Source organism: Hirundo rustica, chromosome 10, assembly GCF_015227805.2.
Source record: "Hirundo rustica isolate bHirRus1 chromosome 10, bHirRus1.pri.v3, whole genome shotgun sequence".
Classification (NCBI taxonomy): Eukaryota; Metazoa; Chordata; class Aves; order Passeriformes; family Hirundinidae; genus Hirundo; species Hirundo rustica.
The window spans coordinates 9,681,385-9,705,612 of NC_053459.1; the positions used below are offsets into that span (position 1 = coordinate 9,681,385).

At 40.2% G+C, this 24,228-nt stretch overlaps 1 long non-coding RNA gene across 2 annotated transcripts in view; it reads right to left on the reverse strand.

Annotated features, from left to right (window-relative positions):
- LOC120757097 (uncharacterized) overlaps positions 1-24,228 on the reverse strand; it is a 123,748-nt gene that overhangs the window by 24,093 nt on the left and 75,427 nt on the right. The window contains exon 4 of one of the 2 annotated variants that reach the window (XR_005702349.2): positions 12,789-12,841. This is a non-coding gene — a long non-coding RNA (uncharacterized LOC120757097). Of the gene's footprint in view, positions 1-12,788; positions 12,842-19,714; positions 21,814-24,228 lie in introns of those variants that run through there. The other variant, XR_005702355.2, reaches the window with a different exon arrangement.

Consider the following 24,228-nt stretch of genomic DNA (forward strand, 5'->3'; position numbering starts at 1 on the left):
CCAGCAGTAGAAGACCTAAAAAAATCATGCAAATGAATAGAAGATGGCTTAAAAAATCTTAATATAACAAAGCATGGAGTAAATAGGAAAAATTAATATAATATGAAATTATTTTTATAAAAAGAAGCAAAAAAAATAGGGTAGAAAACTTTAAAATATTTACAAGATAAATTATTCTCATGAAGGATGCTCGGGAAAGAAAATGTTGCAATTATCAGACAAAACCAATAATCTGAGTTGCATACTTTTCCAGCCTCCAGTTCATATCCTACATAGTTTTAATCCTGTCATCTACATTATTTCTTTTCCAACTTGGTCCCCTGTATTGTAGCAGTATTTTTTCAGCTATATATTTCAGTGTACAGTTGGATACATTAACATTTGTAAAAATGTTTAGGTCCATGGAAAGATAATAATAAATACACAATTGATTAAACTCAGTTTTCCTCTGATTATGCTTTCATAATGATTAGGAATTAGAAGCTGAATTCAGATCTGCCAAGTTTTTTGAGTTTTCATTAAAGTTCCCCTAAGGAGATAGTGCAAAAGAGTTACAACATCAAACTCTTTAACTGAAACACTTTTCATTTCTTTCTTCTGTTCAATCCTCAAACCAAAGTGACTGGTTTGGGTCAATCAAAACATTTGCACTTCAAGTTTGAAAACACTTAATTTAAGTATTGAAGGTGTGGGGGTTTTTCATTATTGCTTTTTACTGCTATTAGCCTCAATTCCAAAGGCAACAGTGGTTCCAAATACCACACAGATTTTCTTTTTTGTAAACTTTTTTCAATTTTCAAAAAGTTCACCCGCTGTTTAAAAAACCAGGATGGCTTTGCCTTTCCTCTTGAAATCTGTTAAGCCAAGAAACGTCCATCTGATCAGATTAAAGACAGTCAGAGCTTTCACACAGAACATCTTAAAAATGTTATAAATATTATAAACCGCCAATCAAAATATTGATAGACATTTTTCTACATCATTACAACCCTTCATATCCATTTAAAACAGTAGAAGCAGGCTACAGATTGCATTTTCCCAATGACAAGCTGCACACATGTCATTCATTCTAAAACAAAGTCTTTTGTAAGACCCCTATGCATGCACTGTTCCTTAATCTTTGCCTGGAAGCAGTCAGATTTGGGACTAAAAAGGTAATGAGCCAGACAACAGCACTCTCAAGTACTAAGGATGTACTTTTTAGTCATCAGTTCAAGTTTCAGAACCTAATATATTCTACTCATCTACTACCTCATCCTGAAAGCAGCTAATTTTCTTGTGAACACTAACTGCTTCTTTCCATAATCAAAGCCTTGTCGTTTTGACATGGTTGAACTGTGTTCCTTTCTTATTTATCAGTATCACTACTTTTGACTTCAGAGTCCATAGGCTCAGGGAGGATCCAGATGACAAATAGGAAAGTGTTCCACAACAGAACTCAAAATTTCATCTTTTCCCATCCTACAGACATGCCAAGACAAGGCTCTCTTCCCAGAACCTGTCCTTGTCCCAGGGCAGGGCACTCTCAGGCCTTCCTGCTGGAACTCGGCTACACCCAGCGTTCCATCCACCCCAGGTGAATTATTAGCTGGAATGTACAACTTACTGTAAAATATTTAGCTGCAACTCCCTTTTTGTAACAAGTTCGGCACGTTTCTCAACATGAAATTGTGAACACAAGTAAATCCTGTGTGCTCTTGATTCTAGATACCGGACTGGCATGGGCTCAGACAAAGCCTAGGTTATATTACATTAACATGGAAGAAGAAGGGGGCCATCAGTCTGCACTGTAGGCTAAGGAGTGCAGGCTTTATGCAGAGTGTGCTCCCCGATCAAAAGGCAGCTCCTGCGACAACAGTTTGTCCCTCCTAGCAAGAATATGATACTTAGGCGTTTAGAAATAGTTCAAAAGTATCCCTTAACTAGTCCCCCAGAAAAAGAGAGCAAGCCCAGGGCAGTGCAATATTGCCACTACTCAACCACCCCCAGAGAAGCGTTGTTACAGAATCATTTACCATTAATCAGAGGAATGAGTTCACATAGGACATTCAGGCTTGTCACAAGCCTCTCAACATCACTGAAGAGCAGGGATAGGCAGCAAACTGTTGTCCTAATCGTAATGGAAAACTATTAGGTTTTCTTCATCAGCTCTTGCAGGGTTTGCCAGAGGTATCACACCATTTTTAATGCTGCAGCAGAAAAGAAAAATTGTCTATGTGGATTTGACAGCCTTGTTTCTTCTAACCAAAACAATCAGGAAATGCACTTAAGGAAACTCTCTCTTGTCTTACAAAAATATGTACCCATACATGACTTTTTTGCAGAGAAAGAGATTTTCCTGGTTGCTTAGTGCAGCACACAGATTCCATTTCAGTGATAGCTGAAACGACAGCCCTGCACCCCCCCAGAACCTCAGTGGCCACCATCGTGTCTTCCTTCAGTTTTTCAAAATAGTTCCACAGTTCCTTTTATGAGAGTTATGCTATTTGTAGCTCTGAATGCGGAGACATGGGTGATGAAATTTCACCCTCCATGACAGCCCAAATACCAGTAAAGAATTTTACATGTACAATATTACCAGCTGGCCAAATGCACAACATCCTTGCATGCTTTGACTTTACACCAAGATATCAGAAGTCATAAGAACAAGCTGAGTAAAAACCCTCTAATGAACTGAAAACTGATCTTAAAAAAAATTCAGTCCAGGTTCTGAATCTAAGAGACAATTACACAGAAAACAGGTGGGGACTCTCCTGGTTCTATGTATGTTACAGGTCTATAAACACTTCTGAAACAAACCTTAGCAAACACACACCTAACAAACTCCTATATATACACACACACCTAAAGGTATACATAGTCACTCACTCACCACATCCTTTCTAGCCTGATGTACAGCTTTCCAGTCTTCTCTGGATTAAGTATCACAGACCAGGCTGTAGGAATCTACTTAAAACACTCAGAGATTTTCCAGTTATCTCTAAAAGTGTTTAGCTGTGCTGCTGCTTTTCCATGGAAACCAAACTCCACAAACCAGGCACAACTCAAGGTATCCAGTCCCTACTGCACCCTCCTGTTCAAAGAGTCAATTCTCAAAATGCTTCTTCCTAATTTCTAGAAGCCTTTTCCATACCTTTTTTTCCCAGACGCTTTCTTCACATCCTCCTTGGCATTACAGCTACACCTGAGAGTCTCCTCTTTGGTAGATCGGCAAAGCAAAATTCATATTGACTTTTACAACACCCATTTATTTCCTGCAGAGCTGGGTACAATTCTGAGGTCTGACAGTCAGCTGAGAACAATGTATTTGAGAAAGTGTCGTGCCAAGGGCCCCTGTGCATATCAGCCACCCCAGACGGAAGGGGTAAGCAAAAAGGAGCATCACAACTGATTGAAATATTTAGTTCTGTATGCATAAAGTTACCATGCAGACCAAAACTCCACCCAGCACCCCTCACACAGATGAATTGTGAGCAGGTGCATTCACAAGGCCTGCAAGCTGCACAGCAGAAGTCACCACTGCCTGGGGGGCATCCTGTGCTTATGCAGAGCTCCCGGTGGAAATCAACGTAGTAGCAGTTAATTGCTATGTGTATTTTAGAGGAAGCCAGGATAATTTTTCTCTGGCTAACAGATGGTGCACTTTGCTACGACATGGTAGCTAGACTGCCACAGATCTCGCTCCAGTCTTAGGCAGGTGAGTTGGGGAAATGGGGACAGTGGGAGATGCGAGTTTATATTTGACACAAATGTTTCATTTGTTGGTTTTAGGCATGTCTGTTCCCCAGAGATCTACAAATCTTCCGAGGGTCACCACTTACAGCTGTCTTCACACACCACATTTTACGATTCTTCTCACAAAAACAGAAGTTTACCTTTCATGGACAATTACATTTTCTTCCTCCATAATAGTGCTCAAGCATGCACAGAAATATTTTTTCTCATTTGCAGTCTAAATGCATTTATGATCAATCCATACACTTGTTCCTGTGCCAGTGCTGCCTTTTAGATTAAGTAGTTCCTTGTTGTCTCTGGTTCTATAGCAAGCTGCCGTGGTGACTTATTCTCTCGTTACAAGGAGGTGGAGAGCACCAAAGATAATTAATACCTTAACACGGGACCAAGCTCTTCTAACATGCATTTAAAATAAGCATTTTCCATTGAACTGTGGAAAGAGAAAACTGGAAATTCTGCAAATCTCAAAATTAAAATTAGATTATTAGCTGTGAAAAGTCATAAAAGAGAGGAAAATGAAGCTGCAAATGAGAGCAATGTATTTTTCAAAAAGCATTTCATTAAATATCTTTAGGCTCAGTTTTCTGTCACTGTGATCTCTGTGCCAACGCTGATTATGGTTTCCTTTTTCTGAGTTTAAATTCAGAGTTAATTGATTTGGGTTGAGATTTATTCCAAGTGCAGTCAGAGACACCCCAAGCAGAAAAGCTACAGGATGGACCAACCCAATCATCACAGACACATTCTCAACACATTGCCTGTTTGGTCACCTCACGTGAACCAGAAGGGGACTGGCTCAGGATAAGTGATGATGATGTTCTGATGCTGGTTCCAGCTCTGGTGTCAATTCCCAGCCCCAGTGAGCCACAGAGGAGCTCTGCAGCAGGCCTGCTCCAAGTTCAGTTCATGGAATATGGATTTCACCCCCCCACCACCTCCTTTACACCATTTAAAGAGAAGTGATGTCTGGCTGCGTGGTCTTTTCTTCCTATCATACCATTAATGTTATCCTGGATTAACTGTTCAGGAACTTGTTCACTGTTCTGACAGTGCAAGTGCCATCTCCTAATGAATAAAGACATCTCTGTACAGTGATATAATGCATCATCTTCATGTACTGGATTTCATCAGCTTTTCCTTAAATAACTAGTAGTTACCTAACAAATCCAGTTAGTTGATTTGTTCTGCTAAAGCTAATACATTTATTGCCACCAAGAGAAAGAAGTTAAAGTCTTTTTGAAACCTCAGATTATAGACATTTCAGCTCTTCACAGTGGCAGATGGCAGTTGTCATAAATAGTAAATATTTCTAGTGCAGGAGAGATTTTTCACAGGACGAGTACCTCAAGATGCCATGCAAATTGCTAAGCCTAATATACCTCATCAAAGTGAGTAAAGTGAATGGGATAAATATTGAGAATACATGTCAGAACCAAACTTCAGTGTATGAGGGTCAGAAAATGGAATTAGAGCATGAAAGAACTAAGTTTCTTCCCTTGCCTTCTCCTCAAGGGTCTGGTTATAGTACTTTTAAAATTATTTGAATAAAATCCATTCTTACTCACACTTTGCATTTTAATGGAACTTTATATCTGCAGTTCCTTATACAGCACTAATGAAAAAAACTAAGTGTACATCACCAAATTTGATTTATACCCTGGCAATTACTGAATAATATTTGGACAAAACAATAATGCAGCCTAAGTGATATTGGCCTTTATGTTCACTTTGCAGTCTAAAGTACAAATTGCCCACAAAAAAATTCAGAGAAGGTTTGAAAACCCTATTTGAACATGTAATTCTGTGCTCACACACAGTGATGTACCTGCAGTGGACACTGTATCTACCCACAGAAATCTTGTGAGCCTTCAGCCTATTTGGGATGTAGCAGTCAAGGAGCACAAAAAAGAGGGCATAATAAAGGCAACTAATCAAACATGACATGGAAAGAGATCAACTGAAAACTTACAACAAATTATCTCACCAGTGCATACTTCACTTCCTTAGAGCAATCAGCAAAAGAGGACTAAATCCCACCTTCAGAACCTTCTGAAGACTTTATTTGCAGCAACACTACATCACAGGTTCATGGGGTTCACCCACTTACTTATCAGCATTTTATTCTCCCCAAGACATACTGACTATGATAAAACTGCATCCTAAACCTCCCTTAACTGATATCGAGCATACCATCAACAGCATGGCCTAAGAAATGCTGTTTCTTAATACTGAAATCCACTTTTCATGGCCTTTGAACAGCAGGACCAGTTTTTCTTGCATTAGATCAAGCATACTTTGATGGACATGAGGGTTTTGGTGTTATTGGGGATTTTTGGTGTCAGGATATTTTGTTGGTTTCTTCCTCACAATCTATGCACAACTCTATGAAACTCTATTTGTTTTAGTACACTGCAATGCTCAAAGAAAAATACAAAGGAAATTCAATAGGAAAAAAATCTTAGAGGCTTTCAGGCTGTTTTTTTTAGATGCACCTGTTCAGGTGAATTGCTCCAGAAGTAGAGTAGGAAAAAGAATGAGAAATAGAAAAGTCATTTGCAGAATTCTAATTCACCTATGAGGATGATCCTATTAATCAGCTTTCATATTGTTCCCAGTGACCTTTTCCTTCCTGTCATACTATTATTACCCTCCTGCTGGTTTTAAATCTTCCTTCCTGCATCACTGAATAAGAAGAAAATTAGTTTAGAACAGTCCCTGACCCCAAGTACATGAGAGGCAAGTGCTGACTAACGATTCATTTTCTCTGAATCATGTTAACATTACTCTCCAGACCCCATCGCCTCAAACACAACCGATAAAAATATTGGAGTGTAAAGTCAGGACTTTTGCAATCTTGCAGTCTTTCTTAAACCAAAGCAGCACTTTCCCTTCCATCAGTGCCATAAAGGCATTTCCTGGCAGAACTATCAACAAGACTAGAGATTATTCCTATGAATATGAGCTTGAGTAAGTTCTGAAAACTAAAACAAAAATATCCTGCTAAGAGGGAAGAGATGATTTTTTTATTTCCTCTAGCTTTAAAATATGTTTAACTGTGGAAGGATTTTTTTTTTTTTTTTTCTCTCCAGCATCAGGTGCTGAAATAACCCTGAACAGGACTAGCAATTAGTTTTCCTTGGAATATTTGTAAAAGACTAAGCTGAAGATTCTACCCAGGATTTCTTTCATGTCCTGCTGGACTACACTTACAACTTTACATTCTAAGTTCTCAGCATATGAACCAATTTTCTTTGCAGAGGTGAGCAAAAGATGTCTTCTAAAAGTGATAAACTCTTGCATTTGACTCCCAACAGAGGTATCACAAATTCAAGTGCTTAAGATTGTGACTGGATTTGGATTGACTATTTCAGGTCTCTCAAGTCCCTTGCAGGTACAATAACTCAAAAAATGTAGTAAAAAAAGGAGTTTACCCTTAATAATTTTAACTTCTATTACTTTAATGAATTGGTTGATTTTGTCTGGATTTTCTTCCTTCCCTAGTTTTGTAACCAGATGTACAGCAGTTTAATTAGAAAATGCAACAAATAAAAATAAAATAGAAAGAAGAATGCAAAATCTTGGCTTAGAGACCACATAGACCTCTCTTCCATAGGGTGCATTTTCACACAGAAAAAATCAGTAGACTAGAAGGTATTATTGTTTTCAATATTATATTGTGTTTTAAATGGGCATCAGTGACAGATTAATGGACTCACTCCTAATTGTGAGGAAAAGAGCCAGCATGGGATCTTTGGATTCCAAATAAACTTGAAAAACCTCAGAGTTTCAGCAATGCAATAAGATTAAGTTGCCATTCCCATTATTTCCTAATGGTCACATTTGTAACAACAGACCCAGAAAAGCCCTAGCGTGACAAACATTTTTCCCTGAGCAAATGCACTTCAGACAGCCTCAGCTAATTAGACTGAGCAGGATAAACTGCATATTGATAACTTGTGTGTTTCTGAGCTCTCTGAACCATGTGCAGAGTGCTGTAGCTGGATGGATATTTGGGGGGTGCAACTCCACTAAACCTGCTGCAAAAGCATTTGATTCTAAGCAAACTCAATAAAAATGCTTTCCTCCCAAATCTGGATCTGAGGTGCATCTGTTCCTCACATCAGCCTTTTCTTCACCACTTGCCAGCCTCTCTGACATGAGCTCAAGTGCTGATCCCACGCCAGGGCACTGAGTGGCTGCAGCACAAAGCCTGTGCCAGAACTCCCACACCAGACTAGCACCGTCTGTGCTCAGGCTTTTCCTTATTTCTCAATTACAGTATCCAAGTGAGCATGCACCACCATGTCCTAAGGAGATTCACGATTCCAAGGGGTGTCTCTAAAAAAAAACTATGAGAAGGTTAGAGAGGTGATCAATTACAGCTTCCAGAGGTATGCTGTATGAATGCAAATAGCTAAAATATTACTAAAACCCCTAACATTTTACATCAGAGGTGTAAGTCTGTGGGACTGCAGTGTGGCTGTAATGATGTGTCAAGGGGTGTACGTGAAGGGCTAGAACTGACAGTAGCAATCAATGCCTCCACATCAGTTGTCACCCATTACCTTTCAAATCCTAGTCTGAAATTCAATCAAGTGTGCTGCACAGGGCGCCTACAATACCTAAGCTGTGCATGGAGGAAGCGAGAAAATGACAAAATAATCCCCTGCATTAATTAGAATACAACTGCTCCTTTCAAAAGCAGATGCTGTTGTCCCTGGGCTACAAAGGGAACAATTGTCTTTTACCAGGATCCCCAGACTGAAGATTTGCCCTTGGTCAGTCCTTACAGATCACTTATGAGAAAATTGTGGCCCTACTTAAATGCAATCTTCTACCTTTGGAAGAAGTCATGTCTCCTTTATTCAGAACCTTCCTTCTATCACTGACTTCTGCCATTGGATTCAGTCAAGGAGAGAGAAATCCATATTTGCTACCTCACAACACAGCACTCAGGCCAACAGGTTTTAAGTGAAGATGCACATGCAGAGGCACATGCACTGAGGAGCCCCTAGAATGAAAATGGATCACAATGTTGAAAGTTGTGACTCCTGAGCCAGGCTGGGGCAGTTCTGGGCAAGCAAAACAGCAACTTAAGCATATTAGAAATGTTAACATCTCCCTTACTATCTCTATTATTAAGAGATCTTGATGGTTATCAGACATCTTCCTCATAATCCCAGTAATGTCATCAGGCAGCAAACACACATAAATCCCGAGCTGATACACACTGCACACCATTTTCAAATTTCAGGGCTGCTGCTTTTAAACACCCACATCTCTGTTTAGTCACTGGAATAAAAGATATGTTAAATACCAGTTCATTTGGAGATCCTATTACATTTGCTGTGAACTGACACTGCTACTTACCTCTGAAAATCAGATTACTTTGTTAGATCAGACCTTGCAAATTAGCTGTGCAGATTTCAAAACACCGCTCATCATGCTTCTCATCAGGTTCAGTCTTATTCCCACTGAGTTTCATGATAAACGGCTCAGAATCAATTAACTCTATGATCCTGAACAACAGATGATATACCAGATCTTTTTAATCCTGTTATTTGATAGAGAAACCTCTTACACAAACAAAGAACACTATCACATACAACAGAGCATGGCTGTGCATCTCTTGTTGCTCCTAAGTATTTAGCTTGTTAAACCTCAAAAGGCTTCATCCAGTTCAGAAACTGTACAAGCCAATTATACAGACTCATCCAGGAACACTTAAGTGAAAAATTACACCTTACATTGGAAGCATTTTTCAAAAATCTACTGCTTTGCATTTCATGCAAAAATAAATGTGTTCATGGATATGTGTTTGTATACCTTAACGAATATATACATATAAATATATATGTTTATATGTCAACAAAAACATAAATACCTCAACCATAAGATAATACCTCCAGAAATTGGACTACACATTATGCTTATAAAAACACAGGGAAGCCCTTCTGATTGCAGCCATGGTACAATATTTTACATGTAACACCTCTACAAAACCAAAGTGATGCTGCACGGCTGGTAACTTAATAGCAGTCGGATTCCAAATAAAATATAGCTGGTTTAAAATATCATGAAATACAAGCATAACTTTCAAACTAAAAAAGCCACCTTGTCTAAAAGAGGTATGTAAGAATATGTTCTATACAAGACCTTTTGAAAAAGAAAAGCTCCCATAGACCAAAAATAACTACTGTTTTTTTAATTCTCTGCATTCTCCTCTTCAGCTGTTTCACCTGGTTTACACCACACGTCAGGTGCAGATGAAGGCAGCCCCACTTCTGACCCTGGGAGAGTGAAATCACTTTGAAACTATTCTTTTTAATCAGCCATTGATCAGCACCAGGGACTTGTGTTCACCAGGGACTTGTGTTCACTTGTGGCACCACACGAACACTAACACAGAAGTATTTTCAGCTTCAGCTACATCAGAGTTCTCAGCCAGTGTCTGTTTTTCCAGGTACCTCATATTCCTTTCTTAAACCTTCTAGCTGTGAAAAAGGTAGTAAATAAATACTTTTAGTGATAGAGATTTTTTTTTTTTTTCCCTGCAGCCCGTATTATGAAAAGAAATGTGTTTGTAAGCATGTGCTTCTGTATGTGTTTGTATGTGACTGGGTCTCCCTGGTAAAGGAGGAAGCATTTGGCAACACCCAAACAAACATTTTCCATACACTTCCAGAAAACAAAACAACTCCATTTCAGCATGCACATTCCTAGAGGTGGCAGGTAAAATCCCAAAGTCATGGGGCTCAAGCTCAGTAACAAATCCTGGCTCAAGTCACAGAGCTGTATAAGCTGAGCACTAAAATCTGATTTAGCTACACACATTATCACCCAGGTGGGACCTGCACCCAGCTGATGCTGCCACATTTTGAGAGGCACACACTGAGCCATTTCTGTCTCAACATGAATTTCCTGGTGCCCATTAGTCCACCAGTTCCCTCTCGACACCACATCCCTGTCTCTTTGCCTTGGGCAGGGATGCTCGTTCAGCTTGGTTTATAGTTTATAACAGTTTATAACACAGGTAGCTCTTAGGTGCAGTTTGTCACATCCGCATAACCACCTCCAGGGCACAACCCACTCACTGGTGACAACTGAAAAGCTCCTGCTGACTAAAGCAAACCTGGATCCCAACCTCCACCTTAAAGGAAGAACCTGTGTGACCACCATAAGATGGAGGCTTTCTCACCAAACACCTGCTTTTGATAAAAATAACTCAATACATTTTTCAAGGAATAGACTTTTTAATACAGTCCTCCACCATTTCCTCTTTATTATAAAGTGTGTGTATGCACATCAAGTATCATGAATGGGAAAACCCTTTGGTGAGGGTTACCAGACACATAAGAAATCCTAAAATGTGAAATTAGACAACTAAACTTAAATTATCAAGAAGCAAAGCACTGCAGATTAATAGGACTTAAGCCAGGCCTAGAACACTGGAGGCAGCTATTGTGCCTCCTGCTCAGCCCATCCTGCTTCCAGGAGGAATTGCAACCTTTCCCAACCAAGAAAGAAACAACACCTGAATTCTAGTCCAGGAGCAAACTGCAGCATGATGACAATCTAGCCCTCAAATTTTGTTCATTGCAGTCCTCTCAGAGCTTTTTGTTTGCATTTAATCACTTCCATTTATTGCTATTTTCATAATAGGGAAAAGCTGGGATTGCTGACCCAGTCCATAGCAGTTTCTCTGGACTTAGCACATCAATGTAAACAACTTTTTGCTGTTCACTATTTACAGAGCTAATTTTACTCCAAGTGCCACAAAGTCACTCCAGCTTTTGCTTGTCAGCATGCCACAGTCAGGTTTCTGAGGCTCATCAACACCTACCACAGAGCAGACTTAAAATTCATTACACATGTATTGATAGTAGTCCCTGAATTTTTGAAACATTAAAGAGCATATTGAAGCCTGGGGGTTTTGTTTTATGATTTGGGGGGGGGGGGGGGGGGCAGGGTGGGTGTGGTGGGAGAAAGGGGGCAGGTTATTATTGGCTTGTGAGGGTTTTTTGTTTGATTAGGGTTTTTTAAGACAGTGTATCACTTATTTGAATTGCAAAGGGCATATGGCAAATCTTCCATTAAAAATTTTCATAGATACCAATGCAAGAAAAAGATTATTCCAAGATGACTAGTGTGGTTATTTTGGCAAATAGTATACTGCAAAAAATAGCTTTTAAATGCAAACTCAATTTAGCAAAGTTTTCCAGCTGTAAAAAAGGGAATACAAAATAAACCATTTAGGCTTTTTGTTTCAAATGACCTTTCTAATGAAAAAAATAAAATAAAAGGGCAAAGCAATAGGAAGATGGAATGAAACATTTTGTTTCATGACAAATTACATGTTTCAAGTCAACCCAGAAACATTGCCAGGCCAGAAACCAAACAGAAATATCCTGTAACTCCATAAAACTTATGAATAATACCAAAATAGGTATGGGTTATAAATATTAATAAATTTCTAAAATGTGACACCATACTATCCTGCATCCATTATCTTGATTTACAAACTGTAAACTCGCATTTGTGTTCTATCCAGATTGTAACTTGGCTCAAGTCTAAGGCAACTTTCCACCGAAGTGTTTGAAAAGCGTATTATAGCATAGCACAAAAAAGGAAAGAGCCAAACCTGAGTTTCAGAAAATTATTTTTAAAGCAAAATAAGACTAATGGTTTATGATGGCCTAAATGACAATTCTGACTCTGGCTGCTTGTTATTGCTTTACTCTGGACTACTAGTGAGAAGTGTTACTACTACCAGCTATTCACAAAGCAAAATACTCCTAATATTTAGTCCCAGAAGCTATCAGTGCATTCAGAAAAGCTGTAACCATGGAAGAGTATGAAAGAGCATCAAATCCTCTCAGAAACCTACGTGCTTCTGTCCAATACAAAGAAATTTAAAATTCTGAGAATGTTTGAGGGGAAGCACCAAGGTGTCAGTAGCAGCTGGAAGACCCTGGGCAAGAGAGGGACCGCTTGGAGGCACAGGATAGAGCATGGACAGCTGGGAGGTATAAACATAGGAGGAAACATCTCACCTTGTGCCTCTGAGAAGGGAGCCTTTATTTCACAGTATTGAAGAAGCAAGCTCCTGTGATAACAGAGAAAGAAAGAAAGAATCAACACATATAAATGGTCCTGGGTTTAGCAATACTTAGCTAAATTACAGAATCATAGACTCTTTTAGGTTGGAAAAGACATTAAGATCAAGTCCATCTGTTAACCCAGCACTGCCAAGTCCACCACTAAAGCACATCCCCAAGCACCACATCCATACACAGCCTGTTCTGATGCCTGACCACATTTCAGTGAAGAAAGTTTTACTAATATCCAATCTAAACCCCCCCTGGTGCAACTTAAGAACATTTCTTCTTGTCCTATCATTTGTTACCTGGGAAAAGAGCCCAATTCCCACCTGGCTACAGCCTCCTTTCAGGGAGTTGTAGAGAGCAATAAGGTCTCCCCTGAACCTCCTTTTCTCCAGACTAAGTACCCCCAGTTCCCTCAGCTGCTCCTCACCAGACTTGTGCTCCAGACCCTTCCCCTACTCCTTTCCCAGTACCTCAATGTCTTTCTTGTGCTGTGAGGCCCTGAACTGGATGCAGCATTTGAGGTGTGGCCTCACCAGTGCCCAGTGCCAGGGGACAGCCACTGCTCTGACCCCACTGGCCACACTTCGGCTGCTACAGGCCAGGATGCCACTGGCCTTCTTGACTAATGATAGCTAACGTGGCAATACAGAGATGGCAAATAGACAAATGCTTCTAGAAAATCCAGCCTCCATTCACCCGCAAACTCCAGTGGCAAAAGAGAAGTTACAATAAGGATGGCATAAGACAAAAAGAAGTTTATTGTGAAGAAAGTGCTGTTAGAAAATAAATTAACTATCTAGGGAAGAGCAGTTCAGACTTGACTGCAACAAATTGTGATACACTAGCATGAAGCGGATGTTAGAACTCCAGACCCATGCAATGCTGATTACTTTATGGAAAGTATGGAAAAGAAAAACCTTCCATTATAAAAACTGTAATGAACTACCCTAAGCATGTTTCAAGTGTATCATACATGGCAAGAGGAAATGTAGACTTGAAAGACAGTAATCTGTGAATAAAATTTCACCTCAGAACCACTACAAAATTCTTCAGGGAAGGTGAAATCCTGCCTGGGTGTTCTCACATCCACCACCCACTTCCCAAGGATAGAGTGAATCCTTCTCTCTGACTCAGCAAAGAGCATGAGATTGCTACCTCTCCAGTTTGTCTCTGTAGTAGAACAAGGTAAGCAAGGGTTTCACCTGCAGTCTGACCTCTAGAAAATTTTCAGATCCCTGTTACATTTATCCAAACCTACCCTAATGCTCATGCAGAGCTGCTGTGATACTTAATTCCACATCAGGAGGGAGTAGAGGCTCCTCATTTCATGTCTTTCCTAGCTACATCCAAAGCAGTTGTGTTGGATCCACCTTGCTGAAATCAACAGCCATTTTGTCAGAAAACAAACTTCATTCTCCAAAATAAATTCTGTCCTGTAAAATGCTGTAGTGCACACATTTGGTGCCACTGGATGGTTGCTGTAAGAAACTCCGTGCCCTAGCGCAGCAATCTGATCTCATCCCTGAAAAGCTCATTAGAGATAAGAAAAGCAAAATTCAAATGGTTTCGTCTTTTCCATGCAACAAGTCCATAATAGCTCTGCCTGCCTGGGAATGAGGAGACCAAGAAAAACAAATACCATAGGTAGCCTAGAAACTGAAGAGACTCAGGGGAGCTGCTGAGGTGGAGTGTTATCTGACAAGGCAGCAGGAGAGCTTGGGGGCTGGAAGCACGTACCAAAAAAAAAGGGAAACGGATTGAACTGGGTTCTGGGCACCCACTGAGAGTGTGAAGCAATGGGAACCTCAGAAGGTTATCTAGATAGGAAGGGCAAACAGCAGCAAAACAGAACTATGGCAACAGATCCCAAGGCTTGAGCTGGAGGCCCACCAGGAATGTCAAACTGGAGGACACACGCAGTCCCACAGAGAAGCAGCTTTGTCCAAAATGAGTTATTGCATACAGGGGGCTAGAAGGACTCTGTGGGCCCTGCCAGTGAAATCCAGGCTCACAGTTTCACTCCCATCTCTTAGGGCATGTGTACATTGCATATTTGGCCTGAAGCCTGAGCTCAGGGGCTTTGGCCTGGCCAGCCTCCTGACTGACTGCTGCTAGAGTCCAAATTAGCACACAACGAGCATGCCTCCCTGCTGAGACAAGGCATCAGAGACCCAGAGGCAGAAAAGGGAAGCTTCTTAACCCGCTTCTCAGCTGGGTCTGGAGCCCAAGAGTGTGAGTGCTCCTCCTCTGCTCCAGAGCTGTCAGAGGTAGCCCAAACCCCCGTGGGCCCATGGCAGGGCAGAGGGAGTGCTTTCCTTCCAGTGCCTAAGAGCTGAGAGGCACCGAGGAGCTGGCTGTGCCACCTCTCAGCTCTTGCTTTCTGTTATTCAGGCAGATTCCTGTGTTGACATTGCATCAAAGCATCTGAACACACCTCAACTCCAGGAAAGTTGGATCTTTGCTTCTCAGAAGAGAAACCTCAGTGTCACTGACCAGGCTGAGGTCAACGACACTGTTTATTTAACAGTGTGGATGGTTGGTAAATGGCGACATAAACATTGACTGAGACCCAAGTCAAACACAGAATGCAAACCTGGCCTGAGTGGGGTTCAGCCCAGCAGCTATTTTACTCTGCCAAGAAAGCAGAGCAGAAATTAAAGAGGGATGAACTGACAGTGGAAAAGCACAGCTAAACAAAAGGACACGTCTACAACACACCATTACTGCCACAATGGAGGTAGTATTGAGGCAGCCTACAAAAACCCCTCAAATCATGAAACACTGGTTGGGTGCAGAGATGTCACTCATGTCAGTATATAGCAGACCTGGGTTTGCATTGACTGGTTCCATAAACTATTTAATAGGGAATGGGACCCAGCAGCAAAACTGCAGATCTTACAGCCTTCCAAAACAAACCTCTCCAGCTTCTTGCTTCATTTGCCTTACACCTTTTGATGTGCTACCAAACGAGTTAGCAGGCAAGAATGCTTCCAATAAAAAAAAAAAAAAAAAAAAAAAAAAAAGAACAATAATTAAATGCTGGAAGAACCCTGATAAAAAGTAAATGTCAGATTAGTGATTATAACCATAAAAACAATTTAAAAAAAAACCTGTAAAAAACCATACAACATCATCAAAACCAGAACTGCAAGGAACATACTGTTACAAAAAGGGGTTGATAAATAACACGCTCATTGGATTCTGGTCCAAAGGCAACTTATTTCAGTCTTTAAAGGTTGTGATGAACTGTGTGTTGGGTATTCATGAAGAATAACTCAGTGAATAACAGTAGAATAACAGGCCAATTTCAGAAAATCATTATGTTTGTACAGGATTAATGAATAGAAAAAAAAGCACAATTCATCAAGTTCTTTTTTAGAAATTATTCACTCAACTCTAGCAATAATAATTAATTACAAAATTAGCAGGCATGTGACAATAGACTGATTAGTTTATAGCGTGTCTACCCCAAAATACAATTAATTAAGAAAAGACAAGTAGCCAAGTTACACAATGAAATTAGATCTTGTCTTCTAATTGTAAGTAATTGTATCATCACCTGTCTGGCCTGCAAAAGAGACAACGCTTTGGCTAAAAACTGCATAGAAAATAGAAATCCTTATCAAAAGAAATATACGCTAAATCCACGCTAAAGAGCTCATGCTAGACTCTACTGTCTTAGAGGTCTTTCCCAACATAAACAATTCTATAACTCCATGGCTTTTTCATGGCCCCAGTGACTGTTACAGATAATATGGACCAACAGCATTTTAAAAGTAAGAACAAAAATCCTATAGCTGAGGCCAGCAACTGTGTTTAAGACTTCCTATCCCCAGAGCAGACTGCAAGGAAGGATGATAGTTATAAGACCTGCATCTGGTAGAATTTGGTCAGCTGTTATTAGCCAATGTGCCATTTATCATGCCTCACACCTGCTGAGCTGATTAACATGAACCAAGTTATACCATGATAGTTTCTCTTGCCAGACTAGCTTTACTTTAAGACTGATCCCCTACGCTGTGAAAACTTTCTCTGCAGGTGAGGGACAAAGGAAAAAGGCAAACAATACCATGACATCAGAATTACTAAGATCAGGCTCCTGCAAACTGGCAGAAGACTTTTCACAGTGTAGGGCATTTATAAAATACTCCTTCCATGTACACACCAATGCCAAATAATGTCTGAACTCAGCACGTAGCCTTCTGCATTGGTAGAACATGGACAGGACAGAATTATGGAATCTCTGCTGTACATACCCTTCTCATTTATTACTCAAAGTTTTGAGAGAATAATGTCTTCCTGGTAACTCATCCCTGTGAAACTGAAATTAACCACCAAGTACAATCATGCAAGACATATTTCCTTAGGAAATCAGATGTCAAAGAAGTGTCTTGGTTCACCTGTTTCTGAAATTCTCAATCAATTTATGTGTCAGGCTTTTCAGTTCATTTGTTCATTCCTGCCAATATAGGCATAGGAATATTCACCTCAAAACCAGGGGCTTGGGGTTCTGATAACATCTGAAACTTCAGAGTTTCATTAACATCAGTGAAAACACAGCACCGTGAAACAAAGCAAATATTTGAAATGATTGCACTAAAAACTCCTCTCAAAATATCCCAATATATTTCTGGATTGGTGCCATTCCTACATTGCAAATTCACAACTATTTTAGATTTGTGACTTTTTTTTTTTTCCTTCAAGGCTATCGACTCAATAGTTTTGCTTAGGGATTTGCTCATTTTATTTATTTATTATTTTTATGTATTTTCCTTTATACAAATGTTGGATATCTCAGTTTTGCTTACACATTCAGTGTTCAGATGATTTGCTCCAACGGTGCTGGAAATCTGTGAAACTGAAATACGTGACAGAAAAGCTCATGCAAAAGCCATTCAGAAATTAATCTGAGAACTGGAATCAAGGCAAGGGATGATGACACGTTTGATACATAAACAAGAAAGCTTTGGTGGTCTACAGTTCATCAGCACACACATGTACAAATGTGGGAACCAGTTTATAGTCTAACCTCACCCATTTGCCCCAGAGGCCTCTATAGATCAAAGAAGATCCAAAGTTAGAAAGCAGAAAGACTAAAGATATTGGGAGTTCCTACAGCAGCACTAGAACAGCTGGTGCAACGCGCTACTACATCTCAAATTATCATAGAAAACTAATTACTGCCTCCTTTTCTGTGTTTACAGAGGAAGGAAAATGAGGAATAAAATCAAACTCAATCAAAGAAAGGTTCATTAATAAAAACAAACATGCAAAAATATAAAAAGCTCAGAGATTGATTCTGTCATGAGCTGGCTTTCTGGAAAGCCATGGCCTTCAAACTCACTACAGTTCTGAAATGCGATGACACTGAAATAATACCTGCATGCTTGGGATTTGGGGAGTGCGATTTTTACCTTAAACACCATTAAAATGAGAAATTGATCACGCAGGCAGTGATCAATGGACACGATATCAATGACATACTGTAGCTCATTATTCTGTTCAATGTTAAGAGTCTTGTGATAAGTATGTAGGAGACAGTGTGCACTCTATCAATATTATGTGATGTTGATGATCCTCCTTTAATAAATGCATGAACTGTGAGATTTGTGTATTTCCATAGCAACTTTAAGTCTTTGTTTGTCTAGCAAACAAAAGTACCATCAGTAATATCACTGATAAGTCACCCTTTATTACTTGCATGTAGGAAGAAAGAGGGATGGAGAGAGAGTGATAAATATGAAGGTTGTCATACTTGAGATACACATTGTTTCAGTACTATAAATTGCTTTCTAACTATTAAGTACAACAGTTACATGCTCTCTGTTGCATTCAACTTCTAAGTCCCATCCATTCGCTGATGTAAAAATTAAATATGTAAAACTTCTCAATCTTGATTTGCTTATATATATATTCAAATACAGCTTCAACACTCAAAACCCTAATTGCTTAAAAAAAAGGATTATGATATCGTTATCTGCATATCAGTTCCCTGAAAACCCCTCCTGTCATGATCCATTAACTGCAGCACAGAAGATAGAGACTACTGCCTTCACTGTACACTGAGCTAAAGGTAAATAAACCTTATCTACGAAGGAAGGTGCAAGATTCAGAATAAGTGAAATATGAATCATCAGGAATAGGAAAGCATTCAGTCTCTGTTTCAGCAACATCTAACTTTGACTTGGAGTGAATGTTTAATTAACAAACCAGTTACAGTAAGCACACAATGGTGCAATGGGTCTGGAGTGCCTGGGACCATGGACATTCATGGCCCGGGTACTAAAGTGGATTGTGCCCCACCGTAAAAGCTTCCCTCTTGCCATGTACAGCTGTTGCTGCCTTTGGCTGGCTGGAAAGGAATGCCTTGCCATAAGCAAAGCAATGTCTTTAGCAGCTGAAACGTTCTAGAATTTATCATTCCTGCTGCGGTAACATTCTGCATATATAGGTTTCTTTTGGTGACTTTTTCCTGCAGAAAGGATCTTAGCAAATCTAAATGATTTCCTGTGCTGTGTGATGAGCATGTTTATATTATTCCATCAAGAGTACTGTCTCCTGCTTGCTAAAGGATCCATACACCTGGTATATATTTTTTGTAATGATATTTTCTGCAGTTTGCCATATGAGCAGTTGTCAGTTTGAAGTAAAATCTGTTTCCTGCCAAATTTTCTGTTCTGCTGCACATCTCACTTGTTTATGAACCTGATTTGTTATGGGTAGACTCCCCAAAGATTTGCACTATGTCTCTTGTAAATTTATTTTTCAGCAAGTGTAATAAAATTTTTTTGAATACTTGAAAAAGTCAAACGGGGCCAACTTGTTCGATGGTTTACACTGGCATCATTCTGGCAGGCTTAACAGAATAGTGATGATTTAAACCAGCTGTTTATTTAGTCCATAAAAGAACTGAACAGGAGATAAAAGTATTAATTACTCATTGTGAAAAATTAAAACAAAATTCAGGGGCTCAAATTCTGCCTTTTAAAACCAATAAAATGAAAAACCTACTTTAGGTACACTTCACAAATAACGACTTAGCTGACTGGGGCAGTACTTGCACATTGTGGATGATCACAAAACCAGATTATCCTGGGAAAAGAAAACCAGCACAATCTCACAGTCTCTCTGTGGCTCAAGAGAGGGAAGGAGCACACTAGAGCAAGCAGCCTCTGATTTGGTGGAATCCCCACATTTCAGTTCACGGTTTAAAAGGTACTTTTTGTATTGTGCAAATCATTTCCTATTTTTGTGCAAAATGCTCAAATTATTTTGAAGCAACGGATGTCCCTCTTCCTATGCACGTTCACAAAATATCTGGAGAAGAGTAAGAGTCATTATTTCTCTCTGACCTAAGGAGTATTAAGCAGGAGAGTTCTGAAGAGAGGGGAGGAAAGAGACTGCTGATCCTCAACCTCCCTGTACCAAAATAGGTTCGAGCCTGCTGGACAGAGCAGCTGAGCCAACACACTTTGAACCCTCTTGGGATCCAATTTCACAGGGCAAGGGCTCCATCCAGGACAGATTTACATGGAAAACTAAACGGGTGATCTCCTTACTACCACTTTCCTCTCTTTGCCTCTGGATCTTGCAGCAGCTGTGCCATTTGTTTCCCCTCACGTGTCACTGAGGATGCATCTTTCCCATTGCAATTACAGGGGTAACTGATTACAGGGGAGGATTTACAGATCCAATGTGGTTTGTGCAGAGCTTTCAGTTTGCTGAATTTTCAGCAGACAGGTGAGCTGGGCTCTTGCATGTCACCAGATGTTTCACTTCTGTCAAAGTGCAAGCACCAGACAAATTTCTGGTACCTAGCAGCAGCTGAGCTCAATACAGCGGCGTAGCAGAACAGTGAGCGTCAGAGGCTGAACATCAGACAGAAAACAGTTATGCACCTCCCTGATGCACTGGAACTAGCATGGAGTCCAGAGAATTTCATTTTGTGGTTTAGGAACTTAAATTGGTGTTCAAGGGGATGCATCCTCTTCAAGCTAGTGGAAACTTAGTCCCTGACTTTGTGAAATAATCCCCAACAAACCAGAAATGACCTATCCACTATACTACACTTATTCTACCTGAGACAATTTGCATCTTATCCCAAAAAGAATTCACACCCATCTATTTGTCCTGGCAGGCAGGCATCTTTACCAGCAGGCTCTAACTGTTTGTTGTGTCTCTTCCACCTCCTTTCCCTGAAGCTGCTGTGTAAGCGTTTCCGCCCACCACTCAAGCTAAATTAGAGACATCACGCTCTGTGACAGAGAGGCAAAGTATCTTGCTGTGGTTCCAAAAGCTTTGCTCCATTCTCTGCTAAAAGTTTGCTGACCTGAAATGCTAATCCCAGTTGATACTTGGTTATAACAGGTGACCACATATCATTGCTCTGGGTTGTGTTACCTGGGATGGGCCACCTGTTCTAGGGTGGTTCTTTCAACTCTGGAAAACCCCGCTTGCAGCTGCTCCTAACCCCTGCATAGTGGTTACAGACCTTTTTTAATCCTTTTGTGGAGTTTTGTCCTTAGGGAGCTACATTTTGTCTGAAACATCTGTATTGCTGAGTTTATTGCACAGTTGATTGAAAATACTGCCTGTTGTTCCAGAGAATAATTTGGATTCAGACAGTAGGCTTCATGGGTCTATGATACTCAGGGGGATCAGCTGAGATAAGCAAAGAATAAAGCATTTTATCTGAAATTAGTGAAGTGAATGCTGTTCATGTGTCTCTCATGAAGAGCTACACATCTGCACTTGTTAATTCTTCATGAAATGATGGGCTGGTTGCAGGGGAACCTCTTCAAACCATCACACTGCTGATACAGACACATCACCGTAACAGCTATGGAGTCAGGGCTCTGTCTAGCAGAAAATTTCCATCAGCTGAATTAAGTGCTGCTCAGTAGTCTCTGCAGATAGAATGATGATCAGCAGTTGCTGCTGGACACACAGGATAGTTCATGCACTTAGAGATCTGTTAAAGCCAAACACAAATGCCAACAGTCAGCTGAATCCAGCAGATTGCAGATGCTCCTTGGAAAATAAAGCCTTCGAGACACTATGCAGTGACGGCTGCTTGCTACAGAAATGAACCAGTGTGTGCACGGTGCTCATTTATTGAGCTGCAGGAATGTGTCCTCATATTCCTTACTCAGAAAAGTCTGACAATCATGTCTCAGCCTGAAAACCTCTTAGAAACACTGATGAAAATTACTTTCCATCATCAAAAAAGTATTCACACCTCAGCAAGAAGCCAAATAAGGACACCGTTTTGGGAGTGTCCCAGACATTGAACTATTGTTTTTAATCCTCTTACTTAAATACGCACAAGCACAGAAATCTCCTAAGGTGCTTAGCACTGTATTTGACAGAAACAATCCATGCCTGTGCAGAGGTAAGGGAAAGGGAACCGAGCAGACATGCCTGCAGTCATGAGCAGGGAAAGTTCACGGCCTGGGTCAGCAGACTGCAGGCACAGAGCAGATCAGCACAGGGTCACAGGCACCCTCCTGCTTTCTGACAGGAGGGCTGGACACGCCTCAGGAGGCTTGCACATAGCCCAGGTTTCAGATCTGCCACAGTACTGGGGGCTTGTGAAAGGCTGGCCTTTCCTAGCAAACCCACCCAGGAGCCACTCGTGTGGAAGGACATCACCCTATGAAGCAGATTCTAACAGGAAGCTTTTTAAAATTCTTTTGTTTCTCAAAATGGTTGTCTGAACCCAGCAGAATTTCTCTTTGCAGTCTCGGCTACACAAAAGCAGCTGGATCCACCCAATACATCACTGTTTTCCAGAGCAACTTAAACAGCAGCCTAAGCAAGGACAAAAAGCACAGTTCTGTACCTCTGATTCCTTCTCTCCCATTCTTTTCCTTTTCTTGCCTCTTTTGTTCTCCTTTTATCTTTCACCCTCATTCTTTGCCCATTTTTTTTTTCCTCCTTTTTGCAATTTCACCTCCACTGCTGTCTGTAACTCCTCTTCCCTAACTGTGCTACTCAATAGTTTATGCACACTACAGGGCTCTGTGTAGTTAGTGCCACATAACTTGGAGGCTCTAAGGTGATAGAATCTGCTTGTACTAAAACAGCAATCTGGATTACTGAGATATAATGGGAGGAAAAAGTGAGACCAAACCTGCCTGCAGGACTTCAGAGAATAAATATGTTTGGTTTTTTTTCTCTAGGCCAAATTCTCATTATGAACATGAGAAACAACAGAAGTACATATAACTAGGCACCATGAACATTTGTGCAACTTTGAAAAATGTCAGAAATGGGGAGAAAATAAGTTGTGTGTGACGAGACCTAGAAAATCTGTTTGTTCCTGGTAGCTACTCCTTAGCAGCCATCAGCTCTTCTGTTAAAACAAACATCAAAGGTCTGAAATTCCACAATGACTTTTGATGTCTGCACAAGTTCAGTAGTTAAAGTTGAAGACTTGTCACATGAGGAGTTTATGCCAATTATAAAGCATAAAAAAGAAATCACACACATGCAGGCATATGTTCATTATTAAAAAACAAGTCCACAAACTCTCCTTCTCTGTTAAATGTTTGGCCTATTTTATGAGAAAATAAAAATGAAAAATAGCTCCAGTTTTCAAGGTAAAACACTTGAAAGAAACAAATAACTGTCAGTAGTAGCTTTCCCTGCATGCCTTCCTGGACTCTTTTTTCCTACTGAACTGCGCCGGTACATTTTTCAGCTTAACCCTTCACATGCCCTTGTTATTCTTCTATAATGGATACCTTTTCCCTGTTCCAATATAGGAGCCTGGATTGCTACTTTTTACACCATTGCCCAATAGACAAGCCGGTTCCCAATGTCACAAAATAATTTTCGCTATACGTTTTAAAGAAAATTAGATTAGAGGTTGTCTAAATGTTGCCTGTCATACTTCCTTTAGCTGCCCCTTAACACTGACAACACTTCACAACACTGTATTTATCCCCTAATAAATGAGTAAACAGAGCCCAAATTGGTTCAAACTGGCATAGCTTTTTAAAAATTATCTTCCAAATGTTTTTGCAAGCAAAAGCTATAATGGTTTAAAGCTTATGGGTATATTAAGTGAGAGTGAGAATAGATAATCTACAAAGCAAAACCACAAACCAAATCAAGCCAAATTGCTCCACTTCCCTGTCAAGTAATGGGGTAGGGAGAGGAAGACTGCTTACCTGAAATGACTTTTAATGGAATCATTTTTAACTTCAAGTGAAATTTTCCAACACACTGTAACAATTTGGTATCCAAGCCTCATTTTCTTTCTGACAGAGGTTAATTTCTTGGTGAATCAGCTTATGGGGAATAGTGATGTATGAATAGCTCACAGAAAGGGTGTGACATCTTCCCAGGACAGGCAGATTCCTGTTAGAAGCAGATCTGTGCT